The 20,287-nt window shown below is 39.1% G+C and overlaps 1 protein-coding gene across 3 annotated transcripts in view; it reads right to left on the reverse strand.

The window, feature by feature from the left end:
* LOC148661758 (A-type potassium channel modulatory protein KCNIP2-like) overlaps positions 1 to 20,287 on the reverse strand; it is a 245,925-nt gene that overhangs the window by 224,590 nt on the left and 1,048 nt on the right. The gene's annotated exons all lie outside the window — the stretch shown is intronic.

A 20,287-nucleotide genomic window follows, 5' to 3' on the forward strand; every position in this document is an offset into this window, starting at 1 on the left:
GATGCTTGCCAGAATAGGCTCCGGCTCCCCTGCGATCCACTACTGGATTAAGCAGTTCGAAAATGGATGGATGGATATTAATTTAAAACATCGTGATGCGTCACTGCAGGTATATAATGAAAGATTTGAAAATTAATTACACAGACTGTTGATCCCCACCCAACACAAAACTGCAAAATATGAAAAAGTACAGGGACATTTAAATAGAAGTAAGAAGCCTGTTGCTGTGAGAAAACAAAGGGAGTAGAGACCCATGTAATTTTATCTGAAAAGCACTGTAGTGAAACACTTACAGCAATATTGATGGTATTAATTCTGACCTTTAATTGTGCCTAGCAACAAGTCTTTTCCTGAAAACCTGTCCTATATGCTTTCCTTTTTTTCTTCTTGAAGCTGCCCTTATGTTGTTGGTGGTATTATTCTTGTTCCATCATTAAGTACAAAACTCTTAAGCAATCTAAATTCTCCAATTTCCTGTATGGCACTGAAACAAAAGCTTTAACTGTCGTTAAATATGGACAGCTTGTCATAACATCCCCAGCATGCTGTTAGGAGCCTTATTTTCTTCCAGAAAAGAATGTGTCCCTCGTTCCCTGCCTCTCATGCTACTGTGACACTGCTGTTTGAATTTTCTTTTAAGAAATCCCAAATGTCACACACAGTCCCCACCTCCAGTAAATATGAGAGAAATCACTACTTATGGATCTAATGTAATTTTACCGTAAATACTCCCAATATAACTACAATAGTTGCTACTGTGTAGAATCAAGTGACCAATCATTACACACATTTTAAAATTTGCAAATGTATCTGGTCAGACAGTCAAACATTAATCGCTACTCTGCCGCAAAATATTTATTATGTATTTGAGGGATTCATAATCAAGGGTTGATAAAACGAGATACCGAATTTTATTTTTAATACAGTTGGTAGAGCAGCTGAAGAACCCCGGCAAGGATGTTATTGATTGATCAACACTCAGCACCACTTTCGCCCAACATTCGCCTTCTCAGGTTAATTTACTTCTTCTAATGAAATAGTAAGTGCCATATCATTGTACAATTGACAAAATCTTAGTTAATTCAGAGAAAAAATCAATGATTGAAAAGTAGTTGGAACTGCTAACAACTGAACTATGGTGTGCAGTATCTGTATACCTTATTTTAACAAAAATAAATGTGTGTACAGTATATAATAATCATATGAGTCTCATTCTGTTCTTAAGGTACCTAGGTGATCAACACTTGAATGAATCCACTGCATCTAGAAAATTGGAGATAATATTCATGGACACAGTAATCCTCAACACAGTGCTTTTTAAGTGGAGGCAGGTTCTGGGTGATGTGGACCACTCAAGTGACAAAACAAATGAAATGACAAAATCCCAGTGACCTTGCCAGTACATCATTGCTCTGTACCACTAAGCTCTTCTAAATCATGTTCTATTTTTAATAAAACACCAAAAGAACTCTAGTTATTTCAATTAACACTCCTGACCCTCTTAAGTACCCGTTTCAGATTTGAACAACACAAATTGACTCTGCATAATTATATGTTGTCAAGAGCAAAAGGGACATTATGACTGAGAAGAAGCAGCTTTACTTCTTAAATTCTTTCTCTTTTGGCAAATCTTTTCCAGGTATTTTGATGAATAACCACAGAAGGTGGAATTTCTCATTGTTCCTCGAAATCTTGTCTCACAGCTACAAATCTTGCAACTGCACATGATAGACTGAGGAAATGGAAGCTCGCCCGCCTTTCGTTTTTAATTTATTTTATTAAGTCCCTCTGGGTTTAACCGTACAAACAGATAGAAGGTTTCTATCCAGTGGGTTCCAAATGTATGGATTGGACCAAAAGTTATGGATGCTTCCTGTGTCCTGGTTTTCTGTGACAGGAATTCACAATTATATACAGCAGTTGAAGTTCAGAAGGAAAACTGTAGACTCTCTCAGTGGCAGATCTTCATTTTACTTGTCATGGTGGACAGAAAACTCTCTGGTTCAAGTTCCTCTTCTGAGTTTCCAGTATGCACTGTGCGCCTGTAGCCGCAAACTGTTGTGAAATGTTTTAATGAAAAATATCAGCAGACAATACATCTAGTAATAGCAAAGCATACGTCAAGTACATGAATGCATGGAGGATGTGCCAATGAAAAGGTTGGCTTTGTTTTTCAGTCTTTTTCAGTCCATAAGCATAAGGTTTGCATTGCAAAACAGTCTGATCTATTTCAGGATTAACAAACTGCAGGAACTTGTAAAAATGTTAAGAGCAGAATGAGAGAAAAATCTAACTGAAAATGTGTGAAGGTGTAGAGGACCCAGCGGAAATACAAAACATCAATGGATCAAATAAATAAGTGCTTATACCTACAGTACATGACCAGAATAATGGAAATGCAATGCATGAGACTGAAAACAATGGCGATAAACACAACATTACATAAACGTTAAGGGCCTGAGTATGGGTAAAAAAAAAACCATTTTAAAAATCACTATGTATGTTACCGACCACAAAATCAAAATGTTTAATTGGAATGAAATTAGGAACCTGTGTGTTAATGTTGAAGTGGTTTTCATGGGAGATTTCAGCTTTCTTCACATAGCCAGCAGAAGAAGCTGAAACTGAGGAGAATTCAAAACAATGTTCATTTCAGGAAAACAGACCATGAATGAAAAAGATGGAGTTTAAGATAAAGAGATTGGGTATAATCACTACAGAACAAACAGCAGCTGTTTAAAGATAATGGCAGTAGCCCAAAAGGCATTAATCAAGATAAATATAAAGAAATCACTTTAGAAAACAATATAAACGAACAGGAGAGACACAGTTGCACAGTGGTTAGTATTGCTGCCTTGCCACACTGAGGCCCTGAGGTTCATTTCTGGACGCTATCAGCATGGAGTTTGTATGTTCCCCCCATGTTTGTGTGGATTTTCTTCAGGTGTCCCAGTTTCCTCCCACAGTCCAAACACATATTGGTAGCTTAATTGGCTTCTGGGAAAATTGGCTCTTGTGTGAGTATGTGCTTGTGTTTGTGTGTGCCGTGCAATAGCATGGTGTCCAGTCCAGGGTATTTCCTGCCTTGTGCCTGTTGCGGCAGGAAGGGATTTGATTTCCCACCGAATCTGAATTGAATGAATGGAATATTAAAATAGTCTTTTAGGACCCTTATGTTAACTAACAAGATCAATACAGGACTTGGACACACTCTGGCAGGTTGTTTCAGGAGATATCTGGTTGTGCACTGCATACTATGGTCATGGAGCGCACTGCTGAGCATTTGTTTTTGTTTTTTCCTTTGGATTGCCAATTGCTTTGATCCTTCCCAAATATTCGTCTACTATCTGGTTAGGTAAAGGGTCGTAATATCCCAGGAGATTATATAAATTATGCATTTCTTCTTGTTTGCTCTAACTGTATTTTTTAAATGGCTATGATTAAAAAAAACTTCTGTCCTCTCGAGCGGAAGAGTTGACTAAGTGTCACGCCCAGTACACCTAGAGGGTGCTCTACTTCTCTCCTGTTCCTAGTTCCCTGTGATTATTCGTGTCTTTCTGGCGTGTCTTGTTGTGTAGCCTATTTACATCCTGCTTCTGCTCTGCTCCTCGCTCAGCATTGAGGTTTGAGACCCGCCTAGCACCAGGTCGCCCCACGTCCGCTACCTGAGGGCATAGGTTTCTATACAGCACTTCCTGAACAGCTGAACCCGGTCTACCCTCCATCTTGCCGCTACGGATAGGGTCTATTTTAGCTCTCCTGCCATTCAATAGTTCGTCCTTTCCGACATCCATGACACTAAGCCAGGAAGAAACATTTAGTCTGATATCCAGATGACCTGACCAATCCACTGGAGATGATGGTGGAGAATCCTAGCTCCACTGCTTGGAATGCCTTCTTGATAGAAAACACTAATGGTGTGTCTGTCCTCCCACTTGATATGTAATGGCTTACACAAACAGTGTAAGTGATGTGACTCCATTCTTTTTAAGTGTCTCCTATATGTTATCCATGGTTCACCGCCACACAGTAAAGAAGGAACGAGGAGTGCATGGTAGACCATCAGTTTGGTGTCAGGGAACCGATAGGTAGAATAGGAGGATCCTTATGCGTAACTGTGAATCCTGCAGAATGTGTAGTAGCACAGGGACAATCCAAAACACGTAATGCAGGGGCTTGGTGGATAGGAGAAGCAATGAGTCCAGTAACCAGGGAAATCCGAGTAAGACAATCCGAAAAAACGAAATCCAAAGAGCATGGTCGAAAAAGGCAGGATTAGGAATTGGGAGATCAGTCAAAAAGGTTGAAAACCGCACAAGAGAATACTACAGGAGTCTTCTCAATAGTGAGAATGGGTTGGTGCGTGAAGGAACTTTAAATACTGAAGAGAAAGGGAAATGGTTGGATAATTGGTCCAGGAGTGAGAATTTGTGGAATCTGGTGCCTGTGGGAATGTGATGGGTTCAGTTTAGGAATGAGATTGTGAAACAGTGTGTTTGGGAATGTAACGCCGTTTACGAGGGAGAGTGCGGGGCGTGACATTTGGTTTTAGTTTTGATACTATGATCCTCAAACACCCACTTCCACGGGTGACCCAAGGCCACATTTGCATGTTTCAGGTGATGCTGGTTTCCCTCAGGATCAGCATTCTGTGAAAGATAACTCCTAAGATTATCTGTGGAACTATTGTTTCCTGTATGTACTGTATGTTGTATTGTATCCTGGATGACAATGTCGTTATGCACTACTTGCTTATCTGTGCACTGAGACAACAAGCATGAATAAGAATTCCAGTGTACTTGTTACATATGACAAACAAATTTTGAAACTAAAATTGTTCCTAACGTTTCAGACACACATCATAAATCTGAAATAATGGCATATAAACAAGCGCACTTGGAGCTTGATCATTGGAGAATTTTGGTCTCCTTAAGGTTAAATAAAAAGTCGGTTTCTAGCATGCCTAAGTAAATATGATTACAATTGCCTGGAGTTCCGATCTGGAACCTTTGGACACTGAATAATCTATTTTCTGGATATTAGCTGCGCTTCAGCAGAGAACCTGCCAGTTTTTAAATGGAACATGTCACTGAAATATTCTAATATTGAATTTGGAGTTGGGTCAATAACAAACCCATGTTGGCTTCAAAGGGTTCAATAATGGATTAATTAGTGAGCACACACATGTTGTCATGAAACTGGCACAGGATGCTAATTTTGAATGACATCCATATTCATCCTCACAGTTCACAGAGTCAAACACCTTTGTCAAGACAAAGAAAGGTAAGTGGAGTGGTTGGTGGTGTTTCCGACACTCTTCTTGAACTTAATGCAAAAATGATATCAACTGTGCTTCTTGTGGGTCTGCAAAATGTTTTTCACAACGAAAGTGAAAGTTTAGAAAAGGTAAGAATTTTTTTACAATGGACAGCAGAGATCCATCTGCAATTTCCATCCCTTTCTTGAATAGTGTTGCAATCGTGGCACCCTTAAAATGAGTATAAAGAGAGGATAGAGGAGCAGTTCTAGTTCTTGCCAACAGTGAATTCCAACACACAATGGAATTCCATCAGGATTCCATCAGCAGAAGCAGCCCCCTTCTGCTTTATTTTACTTTATTGGTGATCAATTTTTCATCACATCATCAAAGTATGTGTTAAATGTTGGTAACATTCCCAGTTCGTCTCTAGTTGGGTGTTCTGGGATGGAAATTGATATAACTATTGTTGACAATGGATTCTTGATAGAATACTGTAGATCTTTCTTTCAGCAATTGCTGACTATTTCCTTTTCATAGTTGCGATCTCTCCCAGGTCTCAAAACGAGTGATCCTTGGGTAGTCAGGTTGTAAGTAGTCCTTCTGGCCATGAAAAAAACAGGGATATTGAGTATGTCTGCCAGATGCTGAAGTTCCTCTACGTTATCTGTCCTATGGACCTATTCTTTTTATCATGGACTCTCCTTCAACTCCTTTTGCAACTTCCATTGCTGGCAATCCTGCTTTCTTCATTTGGAGTTTGGATTAGTCACACACAAAAAGTCTTGCACTTATGATTAGTAAGTTCATTGGTTGTTCAGTGACTGCAAGTCCCTGCAACGAATTGTCAATACAGCAGAAAACATCATCGGAGCTTCCCTTCTGTCTATTCAGGACATATACCACAAACACTGCACACACAAAGCCTCCCACCCCTCCTGCAACCTCTTTGCCCTCCTACCATCTGGTAAAAGGAATCGCAGTATAAGGGCCAGCTCCACCAGTCTCCATAACAGCTTTTTTCCGCAGGCCGTCAGGCTGGTACCTACTGCACCTACTCCAAATCTGGAAACCTAGTTCATTTTTGTCTAATGTCAGGCATACTCTCTGATGTATTCTTTGCACAATCCTGTAAAGTAAATTGCACTATGGACATTACACTTTTGGTACCCTGTACCCTTTCAGAAATGTCTATGTCTACATTGTCTACAGCATTGTCTTGTCAGTGTCTGTCTGTATTTGCACCGTAGACGTGGAGAATGATACGGTATCTCATTCCTCTGTATACTTGTATATGGCTGGACTGACAAATGAACTTGAACTTGATCCCCTGATTATTTTTGTCAAACCAATCCTGGTGTTTTCTGGCATGAAATCCAAGTGTCTGTTGCAGGTATTGGTTGTATTCGTTTTGAGGTCTTCTCCAGTGGTATGAACTCTTTTGTTTTCTTCTTGTTTGAGGCTTGAAAGCTTTTCTTTCCCTAACACTTGCTTGAGAGCAGTGATTTTTGGTTTAACACTGAAGTGTTTTAACACCAGTTTTCTTTACACATAGCTTTTTCTACAGGCTTTATATGACAGAGTTTGATAGAGTGAGAAGACGATGATTGTTCAAACAGCTGTGAGTTTCTTTCATTGCTCTGATGATGTGAACATCTTTGTAATTCTGGGTAGAGACAATGATAAAGCCAATCAGCTATCACTGTTTCAAACATGTATTTGACCGGCGTGCTATGTGTCTACTTCTCTGATGAAATAGGGTGTTGATAATAATGAGTACTTGGTAATAAGAATGCTACTGAAATTGACAATTCCAACTCCTTCTTTCCCAATGGTTCCATGTGTTGAATCACCACAAAGAATAAGCCTGTTTTCCTCTGGGATTCTATAAGGAATGTGGTTATGCTTGGCAAAGAAATATTCCTTGGTTTCACCATCTGAATCTTGACTAATGGCATTTGCAGAAATCACATGGGTGTATTTATTGGTGTCCTGCTCATTGGAGACAAAATGGAACATGGAGGTGATGAAGGTGGTTGATGATTTCAGTCTTAAATGCAAACCCAACTCCATGAATCTGGCTTCTCTTCTACGAGAAAGCTCAGAAATGCCCATGTTGACTTGTTGAGTTGCTCTTCCCCACTTCATCATATTTATTCCAGGGCGGCAACGTTGATGTCATATCTCCCTGGTTTCTGGATGGCCATTGTCTGCACAGTCTGTGAGGGTCCTTTTCCACCACATAGTGATGAAGCCACTCATATTTAGATTACTTTTTCTAGCTCCCTTTCTAAAAGGCGTGAGCAGAGTGGATCATGAAACAAGCTGCAAATGATAGTACCACTGTAGCTCCCTCACTCCATTTCTGCATCTTGACAGTCTTTTGTAACAGCTGCTTCTGTGCCTGATCACCACTAGAATTAAAGAATGTGCTGAAAACTAGAGATGCATGTGTGTGACAACATTTATTGTACAGAAGCCATTGCACTCCAGCTTCAACACACATCATGCAGCCTTGATCTCGCAGCATGCATGGAGACTAAGACAATTGGAGATCTCATTCTGCTGAAGCCTTCACCCACCAGAACAGCAGTTGAGGTGTACATTTGCTTAGTACTGAGGATGCAGGAAGCCCAACAGGCATTTGTGGTAACAAAACCAGCTCAATGACTGAGAGGGTCCTTCTACGCTCCATCCTGTCGATGTTAACCTTACATCACTCATTACAAAGACCACAGCTAGGCTGAGTATGCCTATTATCACAGAAGAAGAATAGTAAAGAATGAAATAAAATGTTTCTAGGATTATAATGGAAAACTTCCAGATGATGAAAGGGAAGTGGCTGATGCGTTAAATGAATACTCATTTACTCAGGTGCGTACTCTGGAAGAATTCAGCCAAGTGCCTCAGGCTGAGGGAAGACAATTCTATATTTAAACAAATCTGAGCACAGAAGAGGCAAGAGTATAACAGCTATTAGAAGCTCTTGTAATATACAAATCTACAGGTCCTGATAGTAGGCTACTAACTGAATAACAGGAAACGGCATTCATAGTTCATTAACAGATGTCTTCCAACAGTTACACAAAATAGTCACACAAAACCCATTAACTTCTATTATAGTGCCCAATCATCTGATTTGTCATTCCAGTGCTGACAAAACGAAGCAAAATAATTAGATGCTTCATACAGTATGTATGAAGGAAGAGGATAATTATACCTAGAGGATCATCTACAGTACAGTATATAGAAATTAGAATCTATGGCATAACAAACACGAATTAGAAAAGGTACAGGATGTATTGTTAAACTAACTTTGAACAGGTATCAACAGTAATAGAAATACACAGTACATTTATATTTTTTAGAAGGTTTTTGATCACGTTCCTTATAAACATGTCGTTCTTAAATTGCAAGCAACATGCATTAAGGCTCCACAGCCGAAACATTGTGTTTTCTTTCCCCTCTTTTCAGCATTGAATAAACCTATTACTTGTTCCTTTGCAGCCTACGGATGCTGACGCAGCTACCTACCTGAACTACTTCAATGTGATATGTGTGTTTGGTCTGAGGACAGGTTAATGGATAGAAAATTAAGTACAGATAAAATGCTCAGACTTCAGTAATATAATTAGTGAAGTATCACAGGGATCTGTACTAGGACCGCTGCTCTTCCTAATTTACAGTATATATTAATTATTTTGATTCTGGTTTTGTAAATAAACTTGTGAATATTTTGCAGATGGCAAAATAGAGAGATTAGAAAAACATTGCTGCAAGATGCAAGTGATGTTCAAAAAGATATAGAAAGATTTCAAGACTGGGCAAATTTCTGGCAGTGCAAAGTTATTTCATATCATTTCACAAACCATAGATATACTGTAAAATAAAAAACGCCAAGCTTGAAAAGGCTTGCTGTAAAAGACAGATCATTTACACATTTATTCTAACAAACTGAAAGAACTTAAACCCAATTATAGTACTCAAAATCCTCAAAGATATTAACAATGTCAGCTCAGTGGTGGTCTTCAGAATTAACAATGAAACATGAACAAGAGGACACAAGTGGAAGCTACATAGAAATGCATTTAAATGCTGAGAAAAGGAGGCATTTTTAACACAAAAGGTTGTGAAGTATGGAGCAAACTAACCTGCTGATGATCCTGTGTCTTTCAAGAAATACTGTAGATGAATGAAATCCTCAATCAATTAGCTACTAGCAACCAAAGAGCTACTGTAAACGAGTCAAATGGTCTCCTCTCATATGAAACCTTTCATATGTTTTTGCTGTATAAAATGTCAATAAGTCTGAAAAGAACTTTATAATATTTTTGCCTCTATGAAAATTTGCATTAAATTAAGGTTGCAAGGATAAAATATAACCAGTGTGGGAACACAGAAACTGTTGAAATTGCTGTACAATGGGAATTGTCCTTGAGTTTAATGACAAGATGAAAAAAATACATGCAAGCAAAGTAGCAAACTAATCAATCTAGGGTCTAGGGAGTGTGTTGTTGCAAAATGCAAAGCCTGGCTGCTGTGTGTAATAATCCTGCAGGGACATTCAGGGAATTGGTTGACAGGGAAGCCAACATGATGAGACCTGACCTGCAGACAGAGAATGCCAATTCCCAAGGGGGCCGTTTCTGTAATGAGCTCAAATATAGTCATTCTTAGTGGAATGCTGAATGGAATTCAGTCATTCCTAATGGAATAGGGCTTACAAATGGTTAAAAAGCACACTCAGGGATAGTCAGAGCTCTATACTGTAGTTCTCATCCAGATTGCATATTAATTAGATATTTATTGGGGCCCCCAGTCAGCTGAAGCTAGCAATTCTGCTCACCCTGCCCCCAATTACTCTCAACTTTTCCTACGGACAAAGCTGCTGTCTGACTCCTAAATCCCAGATCCCCTGCAATATTTCAGAAATATTTGCCAGGCTTCACCTGATCACTACTGATGGGGCCCCCCTGCTTTATGGAATAAAATCACTTCTCTCTAAATGGGGCTGTCTCAGACAGGCAGAATGATGAGGAGCCCCGGGGCAGCACAGCACAGCACAGCCAGCGCACCCAGACAAAGAGCCCATCCAGACAGGCCCATTCTCTACAAGGTAAGGCCTACACACCGCCTCTGGGGACCAAAGAACTTAATACAAATAATGTCATTTAGGAAATACTTTCACTACTTACAGAGGCTAGGGAGTGGAGTAGGCCTCAGCTGTTACTGCAAAGCAAAGCACAGAGGTCCAGAAGGTTCAGGAGGGTGACACACAGTGACTAGGGGAGTGTCAAACAACTGCCTGCTTATGTGGATTTTGTTTACTGTGTTTGCTTAAATGAATAATAAGTGATGCCTTTGTTTCCTCCAGAAAATTGCAAAGATGGTTACACCCATTTGACGTGAGGAGTAATATTTCATAAGTCAGATTTAAAAAATACTCAAAAAAATATAACCTAAAGACATGGCAGTAGATGTGGGATTCTCCTTCTCCTACAGCAGGTATGAATGGCTGTCTTGGGTTGTTAGACAGTTTGCCACCAGAGTCCAGGGTGCAAGCCCTATCAGGGCCCCATCTGCCCATGAAAAAAGAGGAGAGAACTCCATAGGCTTCCTGCGTGGTATTCGAGGTACAGGAGATAGACGCTTGTGTAGTCACACCAGGGCCACACTGTGGAGTGGGCTCCATGACTGGGGACCCCCTACAGTGAAGTATGGACCCTCTTTTAACTACTACAGTACTACACACAGTAGTCCGATATTGTAGTTTTGTTATACCTCTGGTGATTCACTTGTATTTATGCCATTAATATTGAAAGTCTGTCTCTCTCACAGGACGTTCAAAATAATCTCTCATAATTAACTTGATGTTTCAAAGAATCCCATTAAGGCCAGGGCTAGAACTGGGATTGGATGTTTGGATATAAAATGTATTTTAATTTAATTGGCAAGATACACATGAGCAGCCATGCAAAGGTCTGTGGGAACCATTCTGACTGGAGTTTTTAAATAAGCCGATTACAACAAAGTTTTATGAGGAAGAAGACAGGAAGAATAAAAAGGAAGTAAATGGAAATTACTCAAATTAGCCAAGAATCACCACCACAATACCTTTAGTTATACCTTTAAGTGGTGCACGCAAAAGAAAAATCAAAAGAGTGCAGTTTAGCCAAACTGACTATGATAGAGATTTTTGGGGGGGCTGCAGCCGACAAAGAGGTTGAGCATGAAGTCTACGTTAATTTCAGCAGTCCGCTTGCTCGTCACGCACCGTGCCTCACTCCTGCAGAGACTGGGGAGGAAACACAGCTAGTGTGTTATATCATGAGAGGAAGCCCGCAATATATTTGCACCAGAGCCTGCAACTTCCTCTGTCACTGTTCCCAGGTTAATTAGCCACCTTGTATCAAATCAAGGCACTGATTCCTTGGAAGAGTCGCAGAAGCCTATCCTGAAAACAAGGCAGGACTTCAGTCTATTGTCGGACAACACACAGAGGGGCAATTTAAAGACATCACTTAACCTTGCCAGCATGCCTCCCAGGGGTGGGAGGCAACTGAAGCTCATAGAAAACCAATGTGGATAAAGAGAGATGCAATCTCTACACAGAAGACACTCTGGAATTGAACCCTGTGACCCAGGAGCTGCGACACAGCAGCCCTAAATGTCACACTATCCTTCCAACCTCCCAGGTAATTCTGTTTGTCTTACTTATTCCCACAATGTGCTGATTAATCACCTTGTCTTTCCTTCCTCAGTGGTGTTTCCAACACTGAAGCCCAAAGGGAGGAAAACAATTGAGAGTAAATCATTTGAAAGTACAGTAACACACTGATATCCATTCACTCGACTGAGACCAGTGGCCAGTAACTGGCAGTCATGCCACGCACAGAAATTAACGAGAACAGAATGCTGTTTGTCACTGTATTCCCCCTTGATCTTGATCTGCTGGAGATGCAAAACATAGAAGATGAATAAATCATTCTCTTTGCTTAATGATCTTCCTTGATGAAATTTGAGAAACACAATTAAAACATCAAAAATGTTTAAACATCCAAAGGGGAATGCATCAGTAGTGTGCCAACCCAAAGACTAATGCAGAAATTTTTGGTTATAACAAACAGCTACCACTACAAAATGTAGATATCAGCATATTAAAAATAAAATAGTAAAAAGTGGACCTTTTTAAGATCAATTGATTTTCCAAACTACATTAATTTGATGCCAAACTTGATTAAAAACAGTCTCAATAAAAGGAAAGGCAAGCATGATCCTCTTATTTAACCCTTTGATTTTCAGAAAGAGTACACTGAGAAATATTTTATATTTAACACTGTGAAAGCAAAGCTTCTAAAACAAACCACATCCAGACAGAGCCACAGTCCCACCTGCAACTCTGTACTGGATATGCAGAGAATAAGAATAAGAATAAGAATGAAAGGGCTTTTAATTTTCATGCTGCCCACACCTGCTTTGAAATGTGCAGGTCATCCTCTCTCACCTTGGCTGACCGCACCACCAGCCATGGGAAAAAATAGGACTGAGTCACCCTCCCTCCACCCACCGTCGGATTTACATTTAGAATGAATTTCTGCTTGTGCGCAAGCACGGGCAGAGTTCAAATCAACAGCAGCACAAAGACTCAGCCTATACAGCTAATTAGACCAGATCATCTCTAAGCGTGGGTCTCCTGTGCAGCGCAATCACTCACACCTCCGAGCCAGGGCACCGTGAGTCAAGAGTGAGCAAGCAGGCCAGTGCAGGACAACAGGGGGGCTTGTGAGACAGAGGCTGACCCCAAACCAAGAAGGGCTCGTCATAAACACCTTAAGCTGCTGCAAAGACAGATTGTTTCTTTTTCTCTTTAGAAATGTACATAAACACAGGAATAAGAGTGTTTACAATATTACAGAAATGGAAATGGTGTATATTAACAAAGGCATAACACAGCACGTTACAGGCATTATAGAGTAAGAATTCATACAAGTTAGTGAGGCCAGGTTTAAAGAGATTCTGTCACATAATAATTGGTAGAGTACAGAAACCCTGTTCATACAAAGTCATGCAGTTTGATTTTTTCCTCTGTAGTGGCACTGAATGCAGTACTAGGATCAACATTAACATCTCTTCTCAAGCTCTTTATTTCAACGCGATGCATGTCCTACAAAGAACTAGTATGTCTGAAGTACCAGGCTTTGGGGGTATTGTTCTGGTAGGGCCCCTCAGAAGCAAAAAACAAGTTTTGGGGTATATTGTATTTAAACATAATACCGAGAAGATTTTTTGCAGATCATGTTCAGTTTCTGAAGACATTGTCATTTCCATGAGCAATATGTCCAGCAGCGAAAACACACTGGGTTTTACATTTCCTGTAGTGGAGGAAAGCACCTCTTTTGAATTTACAAAATGTGCATGGTTGATATACACAGTAGCTTCCATAAACCATGTTAAAATGCAGTGTTTTCAGTTCATTACAAACTGCGTTTATAGATTACCAGCTAAATTTGTCCAATCTCACAAATTAGTTTAATTGCCTTGTGAAGAGAGCACTATAACACCAGCAGTGGTTCCCAATACACTGGAGTACAATTTATGATTGAAACCAGAATGCAGGAGATCAGCTAAAGGTTGCTTTCAGAATGGGTTTAGATCTCTTTTAACTCTAGGGGGAGGTGAGTAGGAGGTGTGTTTGGTGATTTGGGGGGCTTTCAGGACAAAAAAGCAACAAATAGCTAGCTGAAAGATAAAAATTAATATATTTTTCAAGTTCTTAAAGAAACATTAGGCACGTGCTATGAAACCTGGAGAGAAAGGCACTTTCCAAAAGTTATCTGCAATGGCAATATTACACCTTTTCTACGTAATGCTAACATAGGACTGCTTGAGTCACAATTCCATTTCGGAGGAACAGCGAGAACACTGCCGAAAGACAGGAAATTCAGAAGCAGCTCTGTACCCCACTGTTTACAACTGAAAAGAAAATAGTCTGTGCACCATAACAAAAGATATGGCCTCCAAATTTCTGGTAACAATAACAGATCTTTCTAAAAGTACCACACTTTTTAAAACCTGTGCCAGCACAAAGGAAGAGAGAACATATGGTTAGAGCAACAAGTTAAATAATACATGGACGACACTGAACATATAAGAAATGATAACGATATTTCAAGCAACAGGCACCACAAAACCTTATGAAACATTAAAACAGATCAGATGTAATATTCCAGCTGCCTTGAATATTGACCAGATCTATCGGAGTGGAGCGGACTTCCTGACGTGTATATTAATACGGCAAGGAAGTTTCATTTTTTAATAACCGATCACAACTAAAGATGTTATGATAACCTTCAAATAAAATGATTTGAAACATAATTGAAGTATCAGTTTCCCAATTTGTTTTCTTTCCCATTAATTGCAGGTCTAAAGTACAAAGCCATATAGATTAAAGGAACTTAATTTCATCAGTTGATGGCAATGGGGGTCAAGAGGAAACGTGATACTGTAGTAGTATTTAAAAGCTTTGAAAGATATTGAGGTAATCCCTAGACCTAATTTAGAATAAATGAAACAAGGACCAACTAGAAAATTCAAGATACGACTGTATGAGATTCTTGCATAAATTAGCTAAATGATGCTCTTTGAAGCTAAGCAAGCTTGGGTCATGTCAAGACTGGTATTGTACATTTCCAAAGACAGTTTGGCACTTTCATTTCTAAATCAAGAATGTCCAAATTCACATCCAAAATGTCTTTACTGGTGCCATTACCACCTGGTGTTTAAAGGTCCTTTAAAACTATTCCAAAGAAAGGGCTGTTAACCTTGGTGTCTTGGTTAAATTCCACTATTGGATTACACTAATTTATTACATCTTTACGCTACTCTAATCTGATCTGCTATGTACTGTAGTTCATATACAGCATGTAGTGTCACACATCATTCAAGTGTGAGCCCTAATACTCAACAAAGCATCTAATGCAACAGTATCTATATATATCTTCAACTGAAATGATATATAAAATTAACTACTTTGAAATGACACAGAAATGAGGGAAACAGTGGGATAACTGGGAACATAATGTTTGCCAATGAGAGAAGGCCCCAAGGCCCATTTAACCCAGTTGATGGTCAGAAGCAGATTAATCCAATTACAGATGATTCTTGAAAGGAACCAAGGTATCACATTCCTTGCCATGGCTACTGTAGGTACAGCTTTCCTCAACCCCATGTCTAAAAAAGCTCCTGCTTGCCGTTTTAAAAGCACTTCTTAGTTCCTCTCTGTGTTGTCCGGTTCATGTCTCACATTACCCATAATAATCATTCGGAATCCCCTCAGATCAAGAGGCAGGGCCTGCATTATTCCCTCAGTTACTATTCTAAATCAACACTTCCCTCCTCTGTGGGATCTTCAGGTATTTCAACACCAACTTCCGAGATGAAAAAAGGGGGAATGTCCTTTAGAGAATATCAATACGAAAACTGCATACATCACAAAGCTTATTCATAAATCAAAGGCTGGTCATTCAAGCATTAATGCAAACAAAACAAAAACCCAGAACACATAAAAAGAAAGGCAAACCGGCTTCAACAGAATATTGCTTGGGCAGTACAGCATTCACCCTGAAGACGTTGTGGAAAGAGATAAAAGACAGGATTCATCTCATTAGCATTCTTCTAAAGAGTAAACAGTAACCAAGCAAAAGAACAATATACTGTCTTGGGGCTGATACTTTAAAGCAATTACACTAGGCTTTCACTGGACAAGTGAACAATTTTAAAGCCTAATTATCATTGGATGTAATTAAAGATAAAACTACTTATAAATCTAATTATAGTTTGGGACATAGTGTACAGTACCTGTTCTTTTAGTATAATTTACATGCATTACTTATAAATAAATGTTGTGCCATATAATGGTACATGGGGCTTTCAACACAGAAAAACACATTGATTAGGAAGGAGATGAGAGTGTTTGCCTTGTTCTTGAATTCCTGGGTGCCTAGATTTCCACAAATTTTACCTTTTGCAAATGGACCAACCAACCATATCATATTTAATATTGGTACATAATTAGACCAGACGTATTCACATTCACATGACATTTTATTCAGTTACATTCCTTTACAAGTCATAAAAGTGTTCTAAACTTTGCTGATGAAAGTTAAAAGCTGGAGGTCCTTGATGTTATCAATGCAACCCAATTACAATGAATAAAATGTTGCATAAATGTGCCTAGAATGATATATTAAAAAAACACTACACATACTCAATTAAACATCAGGGACATCAAAGCATACACGTTCTGATCTGCAGGAAGAGCTTAACAGCTGCCTTTGTATATATTCATTTCAAGTCACATTATAATTTATTATTTGGGTATTATTTTCTTGGTATGCACAAGAGGTGTAACTAAGGCGTTCTTTCTGGACCCTATGCAGACGACACAATCCGGGGATGAGTGAGGAAAACAAGGGGAAAAAAGCATGCGGGAGTCGGGAATGAAAAACAGGGGGGCGTATCCATGGTGCACTGGTGTTCGGGGGAGGTGTGGCCGAGGCAAACAATCCAGAACTGAGTCCAAGGGAGAATCCAAGCGGAGGCAGAAGTCCAAAACCGGGCAGTCCATCCAAGACAAATAAGATTTAAAAACACAACGGGAACAGGTTCAGTGGATGAGTAGAAAACAAGGAAGGGCTGGAGCGTCCTTAAGAGGACGGATTTACGAACATGACAAGAGGCAGGACCAGACTGGCATCCTTCCCTGTAGAACACATTAACTCCTGATCTGCAGTTGGATGAACTATTCTACAATATCTCTAAAACACAAGAACAGTTATGCTCTTATACACTTCATCAGCACAGGAGTTTACTGCAATTAGGCCTGTTAAGGATCTGGAAGTATCTAATACGTTTTATCTCTGGTCTTGCTCCCTTCCCCTGCCTATTATATGGGACACAGAGTTGTGTTACTTGCATACAGTATGACACCTGAAGAAGGCTCCACGACCAAAACTTTGTGTTTTCCTTCTTCTCTTTTCAGCATGGAATAAACCTATTACTTGTTCCTTTGCAGGCAACGCATGCTGATGCGTCTACCCACCTGAACTACTTGTACTGTATCCAGTATGTTATACATCTGCTGTACTTAAGAGAACCCTTACTCTTAAGGGATTAGGCCAATCTTGAGTTCTTGTCACACATACAATCACAGTCTCGTGAATGATGCTTCTTTCAAACTAGGGTCTGGACCAAACAAAAATTGCACTGACCATCTATTTGTAGATTACATAATGCAAGGCCAAAAGCAAACAGAAATCAGGCGTCAAGTACAGTACCACAGTCATGATCCACAACTGGCAGGTCCAAAGTCTGTATTTAATATTGGCCTAAGGTTGGTACTAGTGGCAAAGGCTTTCAGAACCAATAATTGTAAGTGAACTTTGTAACAGCAATAAATTCCTGTTACAGCTCACAGCCCAAAGACGATGCTGTAAAATGCACTTTTCGATTTCCCAAATCCTTTCTCTCCACAGAACTGCTTAAGTTACACTGTAGTTCAACCTATGAGATGTCCATTTAAGGAGAGAGGAAAGGATGAACGATATAGGAATTAAAAATAAAAGAGTAAATTAGCTTGCTTAATATTCCACTCTAGCTCCTTATTCCATTTCTACCTCCTGTTGATAGAAACTGACCTATCTGCCAGTCATGCATATGACATTGTCTCACTTGTAATAAAGAAGAGCTCTGAGGATCTGCTGATCTTGAGGCTTACTGAATAATTTCAGAGGAAAAAGTCAAGAAAACACCTTTTAACTGAAGTTAACTTAGAGGTAAAAAACCTCTCCTTAGCAGTGTTTTTGTCATTCAACCAAAAATGGTTCTCAACACAGAAAACTGCATTGATTAGGAAGGAGATGAAAGTGATTTCCCTCCTTTTCACTCATATTAAAAGTTCAGCAACTTTTACACAAGAAACACAGATACAATTCCCACTTTCATAGCTTCTTAATGCATTTATTTTTTTTGCAAATGGGTCAACCAACCTTCAATTGGATATTCATCAATTCCCTTGGTTTAAACTGTAAAACAACCTTCTAGGTTATGTCACACCCTGGGCTGGCCTCACATGTGGGTGATATGGATGACTGTCCAGAGTACTGTGATCAAGGGATTGTATAATTTATGAAAAATAAAATCTTGGCTAAGGATTTAGATGATACCTGCCTCTCAGATATACAGTATGTTTAGTTTAACATACCAAATGACAGAGCTGGTTCGGAGGATTGTACATATTAAGCAAAACTGGAGGTAAAAACCCTGTGTAGGAGACACAGCATTATGAAGTATTGTTTTTTCTTTGTGGCAAAATCATTACAATGACAGGTACCATATTTCAAATCCTCCTTCAAATCCAAAACAAAACACTAGTCACAGTTCTGGCCAGTGCCCATCAGTGGGTTGGCACCAAAATACAATTTTCCCTTTGGTTGGCACTGGACATAGCAATATACTGTATTATATAGTCTGTTTCATTGTACACAAATGCCATTAACTGCTATTGTATTTTGTTGGAGTACTGAGACAATATTGCCTGATGCAGATTCAATACCAGAGTTGTCAGAATTACTTAAAGGGGAAAGCATTATTTTTATACAGTAGTGTAGTCTGTGACAGGCAAAATACAAACCCAATAGGCACATAACATTACATCAAAATGGTTCAAAGTGTTTTGTTACATATCTCAAACGTAGGCACTGCACATCATCATTCCTAAAGCCATAAGGCACATCTCAGCCAGTTCTTTTCAAGCTTCAGAGCACAGTACAAAGGACTTGTCTAGACTGACCCTTCAGTACTGCACAATTAAAGTCTGCACGCATCCCGCTTATAATATACTGTAAATGGAAATCAAATAATATGACTGGTGCACTCTCTATTCTTTTCCTTCGGTTTTTTTTAATACAAGACACGTCTTTTTATATGGGAAGAGATGTATAAATAATATCTTCTTTGATGGTACACTTCCCACAGTCATTGAAAATTGATGATACGGAAATGTGTCAAAGCCTTTATTTAATGTGCTGATCTTTCTTTACGAGTTGAATTCAAATGCTAATCGATAAACGGGTACTTATAAATCCCCCCACAAAACGTCCTCCTCCCCGTTTACAAAATAACTCAAATACACCATAGTCTATGCTGTATTAAATAGACGCTCTCGGCTGCCAAGTAAGGAAATAATCATTTCATTAGTTTAATTAACCCTGATAAATTAAAATTCCAAACTGGTTCTTCGGAATAACTTGGATACTTTATTAATGACAGAGGAAACAGTAGTTCTAAATACGCGGGCTGTAGTAGATCTGTCCTTGGTTACATTAGTAATCTGTTTTGTCCTTTTGCAATCAAACTGTTCTGCAGTTATTGGATGATTATGCGTTAAGAGAATGCGAGAGGTATTACGGAATGTTGTACTTGGAAGTCTAGATTACAAACTCCAGGCGCAGAAAACTACAACTTCAATTTATATGATTTAAAAAAATATATTCAGATTTAAAAAAAAAACAGTAATCAGCACACAAAATAGTCCTAACTCGCAATGAAATTAAATATAAAACAGTGGCACTTAAGGAGAAGACTAGTATCCTGAAACCACAGATGAACCCAATAAGCTAAAAGATAAACCAGGTCAGCAAAGGAATCCACGTTTTTCAAACATCAATGCAATTGATAAAACATGCGAGCGCTCTCATGCAGATCCCGTTTTAAAGATGGAATGTCCACTTTCCTTAGACTGAAAAAAGTAAAGACGTCAACAAATAATACCTTAGTTATATAAAATCTAATTTCGGTGTTAAGAAGTTAGTTTATACAGGTAGCTCCAGCAACTTGTTCAACTTCTCATGACCCCGTATCGTGAAGCTGTAAGAGCGTAAACAAAACTGAAAGTTTCCAAGTCTTTTTAAAACTGTTAAAAAGTGACATTGCATCTTTAACTATCGGAGCGCAACACGAAGGTTTGCACTT

This window comes from Lepisosteus platostomus, chromosome 6 (genome assembly GCF_059453375.1).
Source record: "Lepisosteus platostomus isolate fLepPlt1 chromosome 6, fLepPlt1.hap1, whole genome shotgun sequence".
Lineage (NCBI taxonomy): Eukaryota > Metazoa > Chordata > Actinopteri > Semionotiformes > Lepisosteidae > Lepisosteus > Lepisosteus platostomus.